Source organism: Rutilus rutilus (genome assembly GCF_951802725.1).
Source record: "Rutilus rutilus genome assembly, chromosome: 23".
Classification (NCBI taxonomy): Eukaryota; Metazoa; Chordata; class Actinopteri; order Cypriniformes; family Leuciscidae; genus Rutilus; species Rutilus rutilus.
The window spans coordinates 22,496,364-22,515,093 of NC_140233.1; the positions used below are offsets into that span (position 1 = coordinate 22,496,364).

Sequence of the window (18,730 nt, forward strand, 5' to 3'; positions counted from 1 at the left end):
TGTTTTCACAGCATTTGTAGATCACAAACCCTTGGTTCATGCCATGTCTAAAGTTTCTGAACCCTGGTCGACACGACAACAATGCCACCTGGCTTTTATATCCGAGTTCACGACAGATATCAAGCACATTGAAGGAAAAAGCAATGTGGTGGCAGATTGTCTTTCCAGGGCACAGCACTTGGGTATGGACTTTGTTCGGTTAGCAGCTGACCAGCACTCTGATTCCGAGGTACAGTCGTACAGAACAGCTGTCTCAGGTTTGAAAATAGCAGATGTCCGCTTTTCAGAGGCAGGAGTTACACTGATGTGTGATGTCTCCAGGGGCTACCCTCGTCCAATGGTACCTGGACAGTGGAGGCGAGCTGTTTTCGACAAAGTCCACGGTTTGTCACACCCTGGACGAAAAGCTTCACAGAAACTGGTCTCTTCAAAGTTTGTGTGGCATGGATTGAAGAAGGACATCCGAAACTGGGTTTCAGCTTGTGTAGCATGTCAGCGGGCTAAAGTACAAAGACACGTCAAGGCACCACTGGAAACTTTCGAGGTACCGGAGCGACGCTTTGACCACGTCAATGTTGACCTGGTGGGACCACTGCCACCATCCCGGGGGTTTACTCATCTTCTGACTATGGTGGATCGAACCAGTAGGTGGCCGGAGGCAGTACCTTTGACCTCAACGACAACAGCGGATGTAGCACGGGTCTTCATTGACACTTGGGTTGCACGTTTCGGCACACCATCAGACATATCTTCAGACCGCGGGCCCCAATTTACATCTGATTTGTGGACAGAGGTAGCTAGGATTCTGGGAGTGCAGCTTCACCGTACTACAGCATTCCATCCACAGGCAAATGGCCTCTGCAAACGCTTTCATCGTTCTCTTAAAGCTGCACTGAGGGCCAGTCTGACAGATGACAGATGGACCGAGCGACTACCTTGGGTTCTGCTGGGCCTGCGGACAGCTCCCAAGGAGGATCTACAAACTTCTTCAGCAGAATTGGTATACGGTCAGAGTCTGAGGGTCCCAGGAGATTTCATTCTAGACAGCACAAAGCCCTGGAGTCCATCTTCTGAACGCACTGCCCTCTTAGACAGGATCAAGGCTTTCAGACCTGTCCCTACCTCTCAACATGGACTGGCAGTGGCTTGGGTACCCAAAGATCTTTCTGAGGCTAAGTTCGTATTCATTCGTCATGATGCTCATCGGAATTCTCTGCGACCCCCGTATGATGGCCCGTTTCGGGTTCTGGAAGCTGGAGCCAAAACCTTTCTAGTCGATATAGGAGGACGCCCAGAACGAGTCACCGTCGATCGACTCAAACCAGCTCATGGGGAGCTGGGTCAGCTGATGGTTCCAGCACAGGTTCCAAGGAGGGGTCGTCCAGCCACCAAAAAGGAAGCAGCCTCCAGAGCGGAATCTCAGACTACGCAAGAGGTTCAAGCTGCTGCCGATTTGCGTCACTTCACACGTTCAGGGAGACAAGTTCAAGCTCCAAGCAAGCTACTGTTGCCAGTGTTGGTGAATTCTGGGGGGACCTGTGTAGGGGCAGATACAAGCTCACACATCACTGATCTGCTGACATAATTCACTCATCACGACACGCATGTATATTGGACATTTCCCCTTTAAGAAGACGTTCATGAGAGTTTGGGGGTGGGTTAATGCGCGTCTTTCTGACGCATCAGTTCAATAAAAAAACACAACTGTTGTTGTTCGGACACTGCAATCCTGCCTCCGTGTATTTTTGATAGCACAAAAGCTACAATATATTATATTATTTTCAACTGCCTAAAAACAAAACAGGGTTCACAACCTATCTAAATATGTTCACCTTGGTTCATTATGTACATAATAAAGAGTATAAACTATATAAAATTGCATCTTGGTAAGATATAAGTCAACATTTGAACCGCTTTATATATATATATATATATATATATATATATATTACAATTGTATCATTAGATACATTCGTTATATTATTCAAGCAAGTAGTGTAAGCAAATTGCTATTGTTAATGTTACTTTAACAAACATTAACTAATGGGACGGTTTGGGACCTTATTGTAAATTATTACAAATTGGTCATTATAGTTCGAAGAACGATGATATTTCACCACTAGCAATAAACAGTCTCTTCTGTATTTCCAGGTTGTATTGTCAAGGCAAGTCAAGTCATCTTGTCGAAATGAAAGTAACAGAGATTGTTTTGGCTTTACAGCAGCTCTAGAATAAAGTTATTGTCCAGCTAAAGTTAGTTTTGATTGATTCACTTCAGTCGCAATGATCATTAGTTATTAACTTAGGGGCCGCTTACACAACACTGTTTTAACAGAAAACTCTTAAGTTCTTTCTGCACAAACTTCAAAAACGCGAACCAGTGAGAACACTGATGGCGTGCACATGTGTATTACGAATTCAGTCTATAAGTATGCGCGTTTGAATATATGTGCACAGGCGTGTAGTCCTTCCCTACAAATCAACCCTCAACAAACTACTAGTCTGGCCTTAAAATTTATAATACAGAATTTCTATCACTTCCACGTAGCCACGCGAACCAGAATCATCCCGACAACGCTTTATCTGTACTGAGGTAAAGAGAAGGGAAGGAGGCCTTCACAGGGGAGAGACTAGTTGACACTTCAGGACTGTGTTGTCGTCACGCCCAGGCGCAGGTCCTTCATCAGATCTAGATACAGCCTGGATCCGGCAGACTGCAGCTAACCTCGGGATAAACAGAGAGACTAATATTAGCGTAGACGCCATTCTTCTTATGATGTAACAAGGACATCAGGGTTTATGGGAAGTGTTGCCGGTTCCGGCTGACCTAAACTATGCAGCCTAATATTGAATTATAGAAGTCTATAATGTTTTATGGGTATGCTAGGTCAAAGAGATGTGTTTTTAGTCTAGCTTTGAACTGACAGAGTGTGTCTGCTTCCCAGACAATGTTAGGAAGACTGTTCCAAAGTTTTGGTGCTAAATAGGAAAAGCATCTACCACCAGCAGTCGATTTTGATACTCTAGGTATTATCAACTGGCCAGAATTTTGATATCACAATAGACGTGAAGGACTATAATGCGTTAAGAGCTCGCTCAAGTACTGCGGAGCTAAACCATTTAGTGCTTTGTAAGTAATCAGCAATATTTAAAAATGTATACGATGTTTAATAGGTAGCCAATGCAGTGTTGACAGAACTGGGCTAATATGGTCATACTTCCTGGTTCTGAAAATATTGTGGATCATTCATTTCAACATTTAACCTGATTCTTATGTTTCAGTATCTCTTATCGGACTGTGCTTGACAAATAATGTATGCTATACTGACATGGTTTTAAAGCTATTGTTATCCAATTTTTTTGGCCTTTAAACGTATTAAATGCACATATGTAGATCAGTGAATCAAAACTTTCTCAGGGGCCCGAACACCCTAGCATACTCTATTTTTCGCCATTTTCTCACCACTCCAGAGACTGCATCTACCCTATCATCTTACCACCAAGCTTAGCCAGTCCTCCAACCCCGCCGCTGCTGGATGTCCACAGCCCTGCACCACCGTCGAGCCGCAGGCCCTGCACCATCCGCAGCGCCCGTGCATGAGGATCCCGCGGCTCCGCCTCCAGCCTCGGTCCTCTGCACTCCATCTCGGCCTGTCATGTCACCAAGTTCTGTTCATAGACTTTGTTTGTTTTCATTCAACACCTGTGTTTCCCTGTCTGTTTCACGCCACCAATCTGTTACCATGGACACTGATCACCTTCCTCACAGCTGCCTGTCATTTGTAATCATCATCACTGTGTATTTAAGTTCCTGTCTGTTATCAGTTCTTGGTCCGGTATTGTTCGTGTTTCACACGCTGTCTCACCCGTTCGCCTGTTCCTGTATATCCTGAGTTTATATTATTAAAGAAAGTGTTTGTTACTACCTTCATCTTCGTCATCCTTCCTTCAAGCCGAGACAAAAATAAAGTGGGTTGAATCCTAAATAAATTTAGAATTATTTTCTGAATCTAAAGGCAGCATCTGCTACTGAAGGCAAGCCACCCACACTCCTGGACCTGTGTTGACGGCTCTGTAGACCATTTAAAAAAATGAAATAGCTACACAAATAATATGTATGGGTTACAACTGCATCTGTCTCTGAAAAAAAAAATCAACAGTGATTGATTTTTATTGTTATTTTCAAAGATGATTAGCAAAATAATCTCATTATAAAGTGAGCGCTATTCCGTTATTTCGCTGTGGAACCTGAATGAAAAAATATTTTTGCTAAAAACAATTGGTTTTTAATCCAGTTAACTTCAAAGATCTCTTATCCTCAGACGCCATTAGGTGGATAGCATTGATATTACAGCCATCATTTCTCAGCCAAAGTCTATAGGATTTTTTGGAGTTTTGTCATCATTTATATGAAAACCAGAAGTCCGGGGGGGGAAAACGAGTTTGGTGCTTGTAGCATTAAAGCTCTAGGAGTAGCGGTCAAAAAATTTGTCTCAGGAGAAGCAGGAATAAAAAATAAGTTTAAATAGCATAATAATTTGTTGGCTTCCCAACATAATAATCGCTTAATTTGTACAGTCTAGTTTTGTATGCTGAAAAAACTATTTCGCTGTAACAACCGAAAGCGATGCAAAATTAAACCAGGGAAAGAACACTAGACACTATTTAGTCCAAATTTTCTGAAGGGACACAATTGCTTAATACATTTAATGAACAGTATCAGTATCAACGTATAATGAACAGATTGAATTTAGACTGTTACTCACCTATAAACATTTATCAGCGAACATAAACAGAAACTCAATGAACTTGCTTGACGTGCGAGAACAAACCTCATTGGTTCTTGTGGAAGCTCAAACGTGATGCGTAACCCGAATGTCAAGCAAGCGTGCTTGAGCTTCCCTTTACCAACTGCATTGATGAATGTTTATGTGTGAATGATGAATGTTTATGTGAATAAAAGCCTAAATTAAATCTGTTCATCATATAAAGCGATCGTGTCTCTTCAGAAAATTTGGACTAAACTGCTCAATTCATATGGATTAGTTTTACAACCTCTTTATGACCTTTTTGAAGCGTCAAGGTGGTCGTAGCGTGGACGAGTCGAGTGGAGGGACAGTAAATTCTTCATTTGTGTTCTGAAGATGAACGAAAGTTTTATAGGTGTAGAATGAAATGATGGTGAGTAAATGATGAATTTTAATGTTTGGGTGAACTAACCCTTTAACCCTTTAACTGTCCATTAAACTATGGCAGCGATGACTGAATGGGCCGGAGTAGAGATTATAGGAAGAGGGTAGGCTTCGGCATCTTGGCATGAAGGGACACGGGATGCGTCCTTACTCTAACCAGCTCATTCAAACAGTGAGAGACAGAACGAAGTTTACGATCATAATAAATGCTTTTCTTTTAACATGGCTACTTTCCAGGACAGCCCTTGGATGATCGTGTGCATCCTGAATCGATGACGTCAGGCTTTCAGGGTAAGGAATACCTGTTTCACTAAGTCCATCACAGTTTGGCAGGGTGATGAGATCGAGTGGTGTATCCAATTCACGTCCGTACAACAACATGGAAAGGCTTTGGCCCGTATTCTCGTGTGGGGCGGTTCTCAGGGAAAAACGATAATCAACGCAAAATCTTGGCTCTCCTGATATTTTTTTTCACAATCATCACGGGAGCAGGGTCTGAATGGGTCTTAAGCAGGTTCAATTATGCCATCCTTTAACATCTCTCGAATTTGCCCTTAACTCCTTTTTCGCCGGAGAAGAATAGTAAGGAGCGAGATGGATCGGCTTTGCAGTACCCATCACGATCTTATGTTTGACCATAGTTGTGTGGCCCAAATGTCCATCAAACAAAACATTGAAGATCTCCAGTAATTCAGCCAGCTTCTCTTTTTGATGATCATGTAGAGAAGCCTCTGCTTTTTTCTCAAACAGAGCGGAAGATTTAACCCCCCAAAAAAATGACACACCGTGGTCAGGTACTGTTGTCACGACCAGCTCAAAGCCGTGGCAAATGAGTGGAGGACATCGTAATGTTGGTAAGGTTGCAACAGAAATATTTATTTACATAAATAGAAAAATATATAAAACAGTAAATCATTTACAAAATAACTACCATTTCTGTCTGAAAAATGACTGTCATGATTCTGCCTTCTTGTCTCTGATTTTCCCTGGTCTTGAGGCAGGATCATGACAGGCCCATGTTTCATGTGCAGCACATGGCCATTTGTTTGGCCATGTGCTTGCGTTGTCTCGTCATGTAACCCCGCCCCCTTGTTTAGTCATTATTGTTTCACCTGTGTCCCTGGTTAGATTATTGCTTTACCTGTGTCACCTGTTCCTGATTAGTTTCTCCCCTTTTAATCCCCTCATGTTTTCTGTCCTGGGTCGGTTCATTGTGAATACTGCGGTGATGTTACTCTGTGAATCTTGCCTGTGCTATTATTTCATGTGAGTCATTGCAAAATAATTCCTGTGAGTATCCTGTCTTCGTTACGAGTCCTGTGAAGATCCTGTTCGTGTATTTGCTGTTAGTTAGTGTCTAGTCTTCTGTCAAGTTAATAGTCTAGTTAGTATCCTCAGTCTTGTCTTGTTTTACCCCATTGTGGGCTTTATTTTCCCCTTTTTGCCTATAATAAATCGTGTTTAGTGTACTTTGTCTGCGCCTGGGTTCTCCTTCCTCATCATCATAACAATGACGTTAAACAAACTTGTATTATTTTCATGTTATCACTGTGAAGCTGCTTTGATACAGTCTGTATTGTAAAAAGCGCTATATAAATAAAAGTGACTTGACTTGACTTAAAGTGTCAGACAGAACCAAGCTCAAAGTAATAGCAAAGGTGAACATAAACAAACAAGAACAAAAACCTTGTATGTGATGTGTGACTGACCAAGCTATTTAATGTCACCAGTAACGTTAGATTAGCTAACATAACTTCGGCAGACTATATAGAGATGACTTGTCAGTGTAATTCCATGGTAGCGCACACGATCACATAAATATAAAATAGATTAATATTACTTTATCTTTTGTTTTAAAGACAAATCTTTTTCCAAAAAAGTGGTGCGGTAAACATCAAAATGTGAGAACGTTAACTAACACCATAGCTACATGCAACTCTGTGTAATTTAGATACTTAATGGGGTTTTGTTTATTTTTACACAGCAACAGGACATCCAAGGTTTCTTTAAGAAGAAACCATGTCAGAGACAGATTTCATGCAGGTTCTCTGCCCACACACAAATTCCCACACACAAACTCTGCCCACACACAAATTCAATGTTTGTGTTGAGAATAAAGTTAAATGACTAATTAATGCCTATGTGATGTTTTTTATTTATAAGAACAAAACTGTGTGGGGTCCAGTCCCTGTCTGTTCTTGGATTATTTCCCTCGGCAGTTGTGGATATTATTTCACTGGACTTTCTGCCTGGATTCTGTTCCATTTTGCCCACTGTAGTCCCTGTACTGCTGAAGATTTGTCATCTGCACCCAAACCCAATCGACATGCTGACTCTTTTGCTTTGTTTATTTGCGGTCTTGAATAAACAGTTAACTGAACATGCGAGTGAATCTTGAGTTATTTCCCCTGACTCCAGAAGCTTGCGTTCTGCAAGTGAACGGTGCCTTGTGGTGCCATCTTAAAGAAGCACAAAATTACTGACCTTTACCTTGATTGTTCCAAGCTGGTAGTGGAATGACCTGCATACCTCAACCCGAGTCTTTAGCCATTTTCAAGAAACTGCTGAAGACGCATCTTTTTCGACACTTGACCCATTAATACTAGCATTTACTATTCTATATCTTTTTCTCTTTTTTTAAAACCTTGCTACATGTACTATGCTAGAATAACGGGGACTAGGCACAGCACTTGCATATTGTTGCCCTATTGTTGGTTTGATTGCTTCTATTGGTCCCCTCATTTGTAAGTTGCTTTGGATAAAAGTCTGCTTCTTTAAATCGGACTTCAGATACAACACAAGAAGCTGTCACCTGCACAAGTTTTCTGATGATACTGCCATCATTGGGTGTGTATCAGAAGAGAATGATCAGGAATTCCAGGAGGTCATTGCTAACTTTGTCAATTGGTGTGTGTTAAACCACCTTTGCATTAATGCCAGCAAGACAAAGGAGATGGTGATAGACTTTTGCAGGAAGGCACCGCAGATTACTCTGGTGAAAATCAAGGGTTTGGACATTGAGACGGTGACAACATACAAATTCCTGGGTGTTCACCTCAACAAACTGGACTGGTCTAACAATACAGAGGTTCTGTACAAGAAGGGCCAAAGTCGCCTTCACTTGTTGAGGAGACTGAGGTCCTTTGGTGTGTGCTGAGGTCATTGCTGAAGTCTTTCTATGACACCGTGGTGGCTTCTGAAGTCTTTTATGCGGTAGTCTGTTGGGGAGCTGGAAGCACTGAGAGGTAGAGAAAGAGACTTAAGTCAAGTCAAGTCAAGTCAAGTATATTTGTATAGCGCTTTTCACAATACAGATTGTATCAAAGCAGCTTCACAGTATTAAATTAAAATAATACAACAAGGTTTGTTTCTAGTGGAATTTATTGATAAAATCAAATTAGATATCCAGAATATCCCCAACTGAGCAAGCCAAAGGCAACAGTGGCAAGGAACCGAAAAACTCCATCAAGTGACCTAATAGTGTCCTAAAACTCCATCAGGTGACCCAATGGAGAAAAAAAAACCTTGGGAGAACCCAGGCTCAGTCGGGGGCCAGTTCTCCTCTGGCGTTTATTAACTAGAGGCCGGATTGTAATTTGGACTGTAAGATTAAAAATATTATATGAATGCCTGGCTGAAGAGATGCGACTTTAATCTAGTTTTAAACTGGGAGAGCGAGTCTGAGCAACGAACAGTATCAGGAAGGCTATTCCAGAGTTTTGGAGCTAAATGTGAAAATGCTCTCCCTCCTTTGGTGGTTCTGGATATCCTAGGTATGACCAAAAGCCTTGAATTTAGTGATCTTAAAGAGCGCGATGGATTATAGGGCGATAGAAGATCCGTTAAATAGACTGGAGCTAAGCCGTTTAGGGCTTTATAAGTCAGTAGCAATACCTTGTAATTAATACGGAACTTTATAGGTAACCAATGCAGTGATGATAAAATCGGTGTTATATGATCATATTTTCTTGATCTAGTAAGAACTCTAGCGGCGGCATTTTGGACTAACTGTAGCTTGTTAATTGAGGATGCAGGACAACCGGCTAATAAAGCATTACAGTAATCTAGTCTCGAGGTCATGAATGCATGAACTAACTTTTCTGCATCAGAAACTGATAGCATATTACGTAGCTTAGCAATGTTTCTAAGGTGGAAAAAGGCGGTTTTTGTAACATATGAAATATGATTTTTGAAAGACAGGTTGCAATCGAGTATAACACCCAGGTCTTTTACTGTAGAGGATAAAGTAACAGGACATCCTACTATATTAAAGTTGTATTGCGAGAGGTTTTGTGGGCGGTTTTTTTTTAATAAACTTAATAAACTGGTAAAGTTTAAAAATAAACTGGGCCATCTCTATCCTGGAATGTCCTCTGGACCCCATCGAGGGAGTGGGGGAGAGGAGGATGTTAGCTAAGCTGACTTCCATCATAGACAACGTCTCTCACCCCCTGCATGAGACTGTGGGGTCCCTGAACAGTTCCTTCAGCAACAGACTGGTGTACCTTCAGTGCAAGAAGGAGCGCTACCGCAGGTCCTTCCATCCAACAGCAGTTAGACTCTTTAATTGCAGTAACAACACTATGTAGCACTTATTATATCTATTAGTATTATCTGGTATTTTTTTATTCAATGTGTTTTTCCGTACTTTTTTATAAAAAAAATTGGAGCTGCTGTAATAAGTGGGACTAATAAAGTCTACCTATCCTACCTACAGTACAGGCCAAAAGTTTGGAAACATTACTATTTTTAATGTTTTTGAAAGAAGTTTCTTCTGCTCATCAAGCCTGCATTTATTTGATCAAAAATACAGATTTTTTTTTTTTATATTGTGATATATTATTACAATTTAAAATAACTGGTTTTCAATTTATTATACTTTAAATTATCATTTATTTCTGTGATGCAAAGCTGAATTTTCAGGATCATTACTCCAGTCTTCAGTGTCACATGTGACATCCAGTCTATCACATGATCCTTTAGAAATCATTCTAATATTGTGATTTATTATAAGTGTTGGAAACAGTTCTGCTGCCTAATATAGCCTATTTGATGAATAAAAGGTTAAAAATAATTTATTTATTCAAAATAAAAAAAATATTTTCTAATAATATAAATCTTCTTTACTAGCACTTTTGATCAATTTAACACATCCTTGCTGAATAAAAGTATTGAATTATTTCAAAAAAAGAAAGAAAAAAAATTACTGACCCCAAATTACTGACCAGTAGTGTATATTGTTGTTACAAAAGATTTCTATTTTTAAAACATTTGCTTCTTTTTTTTCTTTTTTTTTTCTTTTTATTCATCAAAGTATCCTAAAAAAGTATCACAGGTTATGAAAAAATATTAGGCAGCAGAACTGTTTCCAACTTTGATAATGAATCATCACATTATAATGATTTCTAAAGGATCATGGGATAGACTGGAGTAATGATCCTGAAAATTCAGCTTTGCATCACAGAAATAAATGATCATTTAAAGTATAATAAATTCAAAACAAATTATTTTAAATTGTAATAATATATCACAATATCACTTTTTTCTGTATTTTTGATCAAATAAATGCAGGCTTGATGAGCAGAAGAAACTTCTTTCAAAAACATTAAAAATAGTAATGTTTCCAAACTTTTGGCCTGTACTGTAAATGTAAATGTAAAAATTTTGACAGAAAAGATGATGCACATTTAATTTGGTTAGAAAAAAAAATAGCTTTATAAAGGTTAAATGCCCATAAAAGGTAAAAATCAAATCAAACTTCTTGGAAAAGATTATTTCTGCCACTGCTGCAAACTGACCGACTATGAAGAATATCAAAAGCTTTGGGAGTCAGATATCCACGTCCACGTTAGTTTTAATTTAATTTAAGTTGAAATGATTTGTACAGCCAATCAATTATACTCAATTTAAAAAAGCAACAGAACTTAAGTTAAGTTAAAATAAGTGGAATGTTTTTTACAGTATAGTTTTTATAGGTCGTTTGTTGTTGTTGTTTGCTGTTTTGAAACTTTGAACTTTAAACAGTGCTGTTATATGTTTTCCTGGTAATTTGCCGTGCAGTTTTCATACTCTACACTTTGCCCTCCCCGTTTTATGAAGGCCCAGCCCCTTGAACATGTCTGGCCTCGCCCCTGACTGAGACTAGCTGTATTCACATTCCTGTGAAATGTCATTCAGAAATGACTGAATAGGGTTTTTGCCAGTTTTGACAAGATAAAGTAACTTAAAAGTAAGTATAAGTTATGTATTTACATTTATAATGTATTTTGTAATTGTTTTTTTTTACAGTCATTGTGCCATAATCATAATATGTTTACTTCTGTTTTTCGTTAAAAATGAGGATCATTATGTCTTTGTGTGTATTATGTCAATAACTTTGAAGTGTCTGAGGTATCTGTTTTGATTCAATCTTAAAGTATTTTGGAGGATTTGTAAGAAAAGTTGGGCTCTGCTTTAGAAGTACCTGTTATATAAGCTTTTAAATACAAAGACACAAGTGTACAAAGGCTGGAAAGGATTACCAGGACAAAGTCATCAAAGAAGTCTAGATTACTCCATATAAAATGTTTAGGCATGAAGGGAAACATGATTTTTAGCTGATAATGTGCTGCAAATGCAGTGTCAAGCTCAAAATGAAAGGGGATTTCTCAACGAACTTCCTGTTTGTGGTTTCTGCTTCATGCGATTGTGAAAGTAACTTTGGTTTACTGGGTTTCTTTTCGAGAGACAAGGTAGTCTCATTTTAACATGCACTAATGAAGTAGTTTTCAATGATAGTTAACTTTCTTCAATTATTTTATGGTAGTATACCTTTCATTGGAAACATTTATTATGACAAGAATAGTGCTTCTAACAGGAATGAGAAAATGGTGCGCATTGATTTGATTTTGTAAGTTTCACTTCTCCTTTCATTATAATGCATATGAGGAATAGATGCCATAAAACGTTCTACGTTTTTGACATGTATTGCCTTCACTTTCCTCTGAAGTTTGTTTGTTTGTTTGTGAAAATATAGCTGTAAAAAAGTAAAGGAGAAGTAGGTTTAAAGGTAATCTGATAAACATTTGATATCTGAAAAAAAAATCTCTAGTTATTTTCACTTGGAGGAGACCAGGTCTAGTTGTTATGGGGAGATTATCATGATGGATATATTTCCGTATATTCAGTTCCCTATCAGTCAGTCAGTCACGTTTGACATTACATCAGAACTGAACTGAAGAATTGAGAACTCGCCTGAGAGCCCAATTACCTTTGAGTGTAAACTAATGAGCCATCATATTGGCGTGCGAGATTTGTATTACGCACCCTGTGAAGCGGGTATGTAAGTAAGCACTGACAGTCACGATCGCTGCCTAATGTGTCTGGGCTTAAAGCACACTGAGGTGGATTTTGTGGATGAGTCATGTACCCACTGTGGGAAGATGACCATCGCAATGTTGCGGTCGAGACTCGATTACCTCAGACGAGGTGGAGTACCCTTTGATATGCCCCGATCTAGTTCCTCTGCTGGCCAACAAAGAGGCTACTTCAAAAAATACACAGGGTGACCTGAGGATTACAGTGGGGGCTCTCCCGCTGAGCCAATATCTGTGGGCCCCCCACTTCTCTAACCCCCTCCCCCCTTCAATAACTATCTATTCTATATAAAATCTATCTATATATAACCTAGTCTATAATCTGTTTTTAATGATAGATAGATAGATAGATAGATAGATAGATAGATAGATAGATAGATAGATAGATAGATAGATAGATAGATAGATAGATAGATAGATAGATAGATAGATAGATAGATAGATAGATAGATCCAGGAGACAAGTAGAGATTCAAGAGTGCACAGGACAACATATATAATGCGCACACATAATATCTGAGTGAGAAGCCATGAGACCACTGCATATTTGCGAGCGGCGAGCGCACGAGTGAAAGAAATCCGCCTGCGAGTGGAGAGATTTGTTACATGGATGAACTCTCGCGTTACAATAATGCACTCTCAACATTTGTCATTAAAATAATGCCATAGAAACTGCTTCAAATGAACTATAAAAACCGAGAAGAAAGTCGTGTCTAAGGGCGTTTTCACACCTGAAAGTCTGCACCAAGGTCCTAACCAAAGTTCATGTTTTGATACGTTTTGGTTTAGTTTCACACTGCAGTTATGCGAGTGCACTAAAGAACTTTACATGACATACTTGCATCCTGTCATCATCATCTATGTGGGCTGCTTCTTGACATTGATTGGTTTGTAAACGAACGTGCGTCTGACATCAGCGTATTGTCAATTCGGCGGGTAACTTTGACAATAATGAAAAAAAAAGAAAAAGAAAAAAAAAACTTTGACAAGAATAAATGAACAGACGCATATCGTTGCCACTATACTGTTATTATTACGGCACTACTACCTGCAGCACCAACTATACTCGAGGCTAGTTCAAATTTGCTAAATGAACATTTTATCGTCGCCAGCAGGAAATTTACATTTACATTTGGCAGACGCTTTTATCCAAAGCGACTTACAGTGGATACGGAAAGTATTCAGACCCCCTTAAATTTTTCACTCTTTGTTATATTGCAGCCATTTGCTAAAATCATTTAAGTTCTTTTTTTTTTCCTCATTATTGTACACACAGCACCCCATATTGACAGAAAAACACAGAATTGTTGACATTTTTGCACATTTATTAAAAAAGAAAAACTGAAATATCACATGGTCCTAAGTATTCAGACCCTTTGCTCAGTATTTAGTAGAAGCACCCTTTTGATCTAATACAGCCATGAGTCTTTTGGGGAAAGATGCAACAAGTTTTTCACACCTGGATTTGGGTATCCTCTGCCATTCCTCCTTGCAGATCCTCTCCAGTTCTGTCAGGTTGGATGGTAAACGTTGGTGGACAGCCATTTTCAGGTCTCTCCAGAGATGCTCAATTGGGTTTAAGTCAGGGCTCTGGCTGAGCCATTCAAGAACAGTCACGGAGTTGTTGTGAAGCCACTCCTTCGTTATTTTAGCTGTGTGCTTAGGGTCATTGTCTTGTTGGAAGGTGAACCTTCAGCCCAGTCTGAGGTCCAGAGCACTCTGGAGAAGGTTTTCGTCCAGGATATCCCTGTACTTGGCCGCATTCATCTTTCCCTCGATTGCAACCAGTCGTCCTGTCCCTGCAGCTGAAAAACAACCCCACAGCATGATGCTGCCACCACCATGTTTCACTGTTGAGACTGTATTGGACAGGTGATGAGCAGTGCCTGGTTTTCTCCACACATACCGCTTAGAATTAAGGCCAAAAAGTTCTATCTTGGTCTCATCAGACCAGAGAATCTTATTTATCACCATCTTGGAGTCCTTCAGGTGTGCTTTCATGTGTCTTGCACTGAGGAGAGGCTTCCGTGCAGCAGACATTTTTTTGTAACCTTGGCCAGATCTGTGCCTTGCCACAATTCTGTCTCTGAGCTCTTCAGGCAGTTCCTTTGACCTCATGATTCTCATTTGCTCTGACATGCACTGTGAGCTGTAAGGTCTTATATAGACAGGTGTGTGGCTTTCCTAATCAAGTCCAATCAGTATAATCAAACACAGCTGGACTCAAATGAAGGTGTAGAACCATCTCAAGGATGATCAGAAGAAATGGACAGCACCTGAGTTAAATATATGAGTGTCACAGCAAAGGGTCTGAATACTTAGGACCATGTGATATTTCAGTTTTTCTTTTTTAATCAATGTGCAAAAAATGTCAACAATTCTGTGTTTTTCTGTCAATATGGGGTGCTGTGTGTACAATAATGAGGGAAAAAAATGAACTTAAATGATTTTAGCAAATGGCTGCAATATAACAAAGGGGCTGTTTACACCTGGCCACTTCATGCGTTTTCACAGATCGGATAGCTATCTGATTTATCAAAACGATTCCATTTACACCTGGTCACATAAATGTGTTTTTGCGAAACGGATTTAAATCCGATCTTCAATTCCCGCGCTATATGCAGATTTACTGGAGTGCACGTCACCAAAAGCAACAGATATGAACTGCATTTTATTGATCATCAGCTAAAATTTCTAAATCAAAGTCCGCAATAAGAGAGAGCAGCAACAGCCCTGGTAAGATCATTTCGTTTCTTTACTTTTAATGATGATGATTGTGTGTTAAGCGTCTGCGACTTACTTTCACTTTGATTTGCGATAGTTTGCACGTTGGCTTAATGAAGAGATGCTCAGCTTCTCATCTGCGGTGATGCGTGTTCCAGTAGCGTCGTCATATCTGGCTATAACATTACATATAGCATATAACACTTATTTTTTTAGCATTTCTGGGAGGAGTACAATTTGCATATGTGGTTTCAACAACCAGATGCATTTACACTTGTCCAGTTTCGTCTGGAATGTGGCCCAGACCACCTCCTAAAGTGGTTTGAGCGATCGGATTCAAATCCGTCTCGAATGCGTTTTGGAGGGCGTTTACACCTGGTCTTTTCACGATCGGATAGCTATCCGATCTGAGAAAACGCATGAAGTGGCCAGGTGTAAACAGCCCCAAAGAGTGAAAAATTTAAGGGGGTCTGAATACTTTCCGTACCCACTGTACATTGCATTTTTAAGGTACACATTTACATTCTTATCAGTTCTTGCTTTCCCTGGGAATCGAACCCATGACCTTAGTGTTGCAAGCACCAATGCTCTACTGTTTGAGCTACAGGAAAGCTGTAGAAGGAGGAGACTGGAGGAGAAGACTGCAAGCAATCCTGCGAGAACCACCGGAACTTCCTGTAAATGGTCTGAAAGTCTGAACCATACAGAAAATGCTTTCACACTAGAAACAAACCAAACCTTTGTTCAGTTTGATCCGGACCGAGACTACCTCTTTTCGTCTGACCAAATTTCGTCAGTTTGGTCCAGACCGTGGTCCGGGGGAGGTTTCACACCTGTAATTTTGATTCAGATCAAACTGAAAAGTCCGAAAATCCGGACCAAACAAGGTAGGTGTGAAAGGGCCCTAAAAGCTATTATTATTATTGGTTAAAATGATTGGACAATATCTTGTGTTTTTCCGTTGGCGATCGACCATTTCCGTGGGTGCTCAAGCCCCCGAGAACCCACGGGATCACCGCCTAGGTCTCTGACCCAAACAAATTAACTGAAATCCTCACTGAAATAAAGGCCGAATTGTTGTTTCAGTCAAGTCAAGTCAAGTCATCTTCATTTATATAGCGCTTTTAACAATGTAGATTGTTCCAAAGCGGCTTTACATTGATAATAGGAAATTAAAGTAACAGAGATTGTTTTGGCTTTATAGCAGCTCTAGAATAAAGTTATTTTTTAAATGTATTAAAAAATGTATACAATGTTTAATCGGGAGCCAATGCAGTGTTGAAAGAACTGGGCTAATATGGTCATACTTCCTGGTTCTAGTAAGAACTCGAGCTGCTGCGTTTTGGACCAGCTGTAATTTGTTTATTACGCGTGCAGGGCAACCACCCATAATAGCACTACAATAATGTAGGCCTTGATATCATGAACGCATGGACTAATTGTTCCGCATTGGTCAATGAGAGCATTATGACGTAATTTAGATATATTTTTAAGATGGAAAAATGCGGTTTTACAGATACTAGACACGTGACTTTCAAATGAAAGATTGGTATCAAAGAGCACACCCAGGTTCCTAACCAACGACGAAGACTTGACAGAGCAGCCATCAAGTGTTAGACAGTATTCTAGATTATTACGTGAAGATGTTTTTTGTCCAATAATTAGAATCTCTGTTTTTTCTGAATTAAGGTGTAGGAAATTACTAGTCATCCAATTTTTATATCACCTATGCATTCCATTAATTTTCTGAATTGGTAAGTTTCGTCAGGGTGTGAAGAAATATAGAGCTGAGTGTCATCAGCATAACAGTGAAAGCTAATTCCATGCTTCCTAATGATATCTCCCAAGGGTAGCAGAGTTTGCGTTCTCGAGCCACCAAACACTGTTTTCTGTTTTCAGTTAAAACGATGTTGTGTAAGCGGCCCCTAAGTTAATAACTAATGATCTTTGCAACAGAAGTGAATCAATCAAAAACTAACTTTAGCTGGATAATAACTTTATTCTAGAGCTGCTGTAAAGCCAAAACAATCTCTGTTACTTTAATTTCCTATTATCACTGTAAAGCTGCTTTGAAACAATCTATATTATTATATATTGCGCTATAAGGTGACTTGACTTTTTACCAATGATCCCTGTGACAGAGCTGTGCTTTCCTTACTGCAAGAAGGGCTGGAGCGAAGGCTTTCTCCCTCAACCCTGAAAGTGTATGTTGTCCGCAATCGCCGCACATCATGATGCAGTAGATGGTCAGTCTATGGGAAAGCCCAACCTGATCATCAGGTTCCTGAGGGGCCCGAGAAGGTTGAATCCTACCCGCCCTCACCTTGTACCCTCTTGGGACCTCTCCTTGATCTTAGCAGCCTTGCAGGGAGCACCCTTCAAACCACTGCAGTCAGTAGAGCTTAAAAGCCTGTCCTAGCCCTTGCTGCACCTGTATGTGGACCGAACGCAGAGCTTCAGGGCCTCAGAATAGCTCTTTGTCTGTTATGGAGGACAGCAGAAGGGAAAGGCTGTCCTCCAGGCTACCAAGCCCAAGATCAGCTATACTCCCTGGGGGTGAGGGCTCATTCGACCCAGAATGTTGGAGTCTGCACGGCGCCTCGCTAGCAGACAGCAGACATTTGTGGAGCTGCGGGCGACACCCAACACATTTGCGAGGTTTTACAATCTCTGTGTAGAGCCTGTGTCCTCCCGTGTACTTGCCACAAGTAGCCAGTAACGCTGTGGACCCGCTCGGTGTCTCGCTTGCAGCGCCTCTTAGGACCGGATACGTGCACTTATTTGCTCTACAGGTGAGTTCCCTGGCGAACCCTGCATGGAGTTCCTCCAGCACCCTCAGCGGTCAGACACGGCGGAGGCGTCCGATGCTAGGTCTAGCACTCATGTGTATGCCCAGAAAGTCAGCCCCTGCGCTAGACTAGGTGCCCATGTGTTCTGATACCCCTACAGGTGATCCCACATATGTATTCTTCCAAGGAACGGCTTCCCAATCAGCAATCCTGTGTCTTTCCCTTGGCAGAGCACACTCTTCCGTCTCTGCTTAGTATTGACTTCACCCTAGCTAGGCTGAATCTACCACAGAGACCTTCATATGTAGCACTCCATATGTTGAGTATCCATATCGAAGTACCCCCTTTGTTGGCCAGCAGAGGAACTAGATCGGGGCATATCAGAGGGGACTCCACCTCATATGTCGCACACATATGTTGGCCAGTCCATATGTGTAATCCCCACATGACACCTCCCTACGGGCAGGATGTGGTCTCCGTAGCATCCCTTTCCATAGGTACTTTTCCCAGTGTTATCCAATAGTCTCACTGTGTGGTCAACAGCAGCAGTTGTCAACTCTCCCTGCATAAAGCCCTGTCCTTTCTCCGCCCCAGCAGGTGTGGTGGGATTAGGCGGCTCACGCAGGGAGCTGGAAGGGGCAGCAATTGTAGTGTTTTGTTCTGACGTCTGT

General features: G+C 40.6%; 1 protein-coding gene across 2 annotated transcripts in view; it reads left to right on the plus strand.

The window, feature by feature from the left end:
* The first annotated feature begins 11,300 nt into the window (after positions 1-11,300).
* Positions 11,301-18,730, plus strand: part of LOC311282853 (mixed lineage kinase domain-like protein) — a 31,541-nt gene continuing 24,111 nt past the window's right edge. For both annotated transcript variants that reach the window (XM_084396918.1, XM_084396917.1), the window contains exon 1: positions 11,301-11,421. The gene's annotated coding sequence lies outside the window, so the exon portion shown is untranslated. The remainder of the gene's footprint in view (positions 11,422-18,730) is intronic.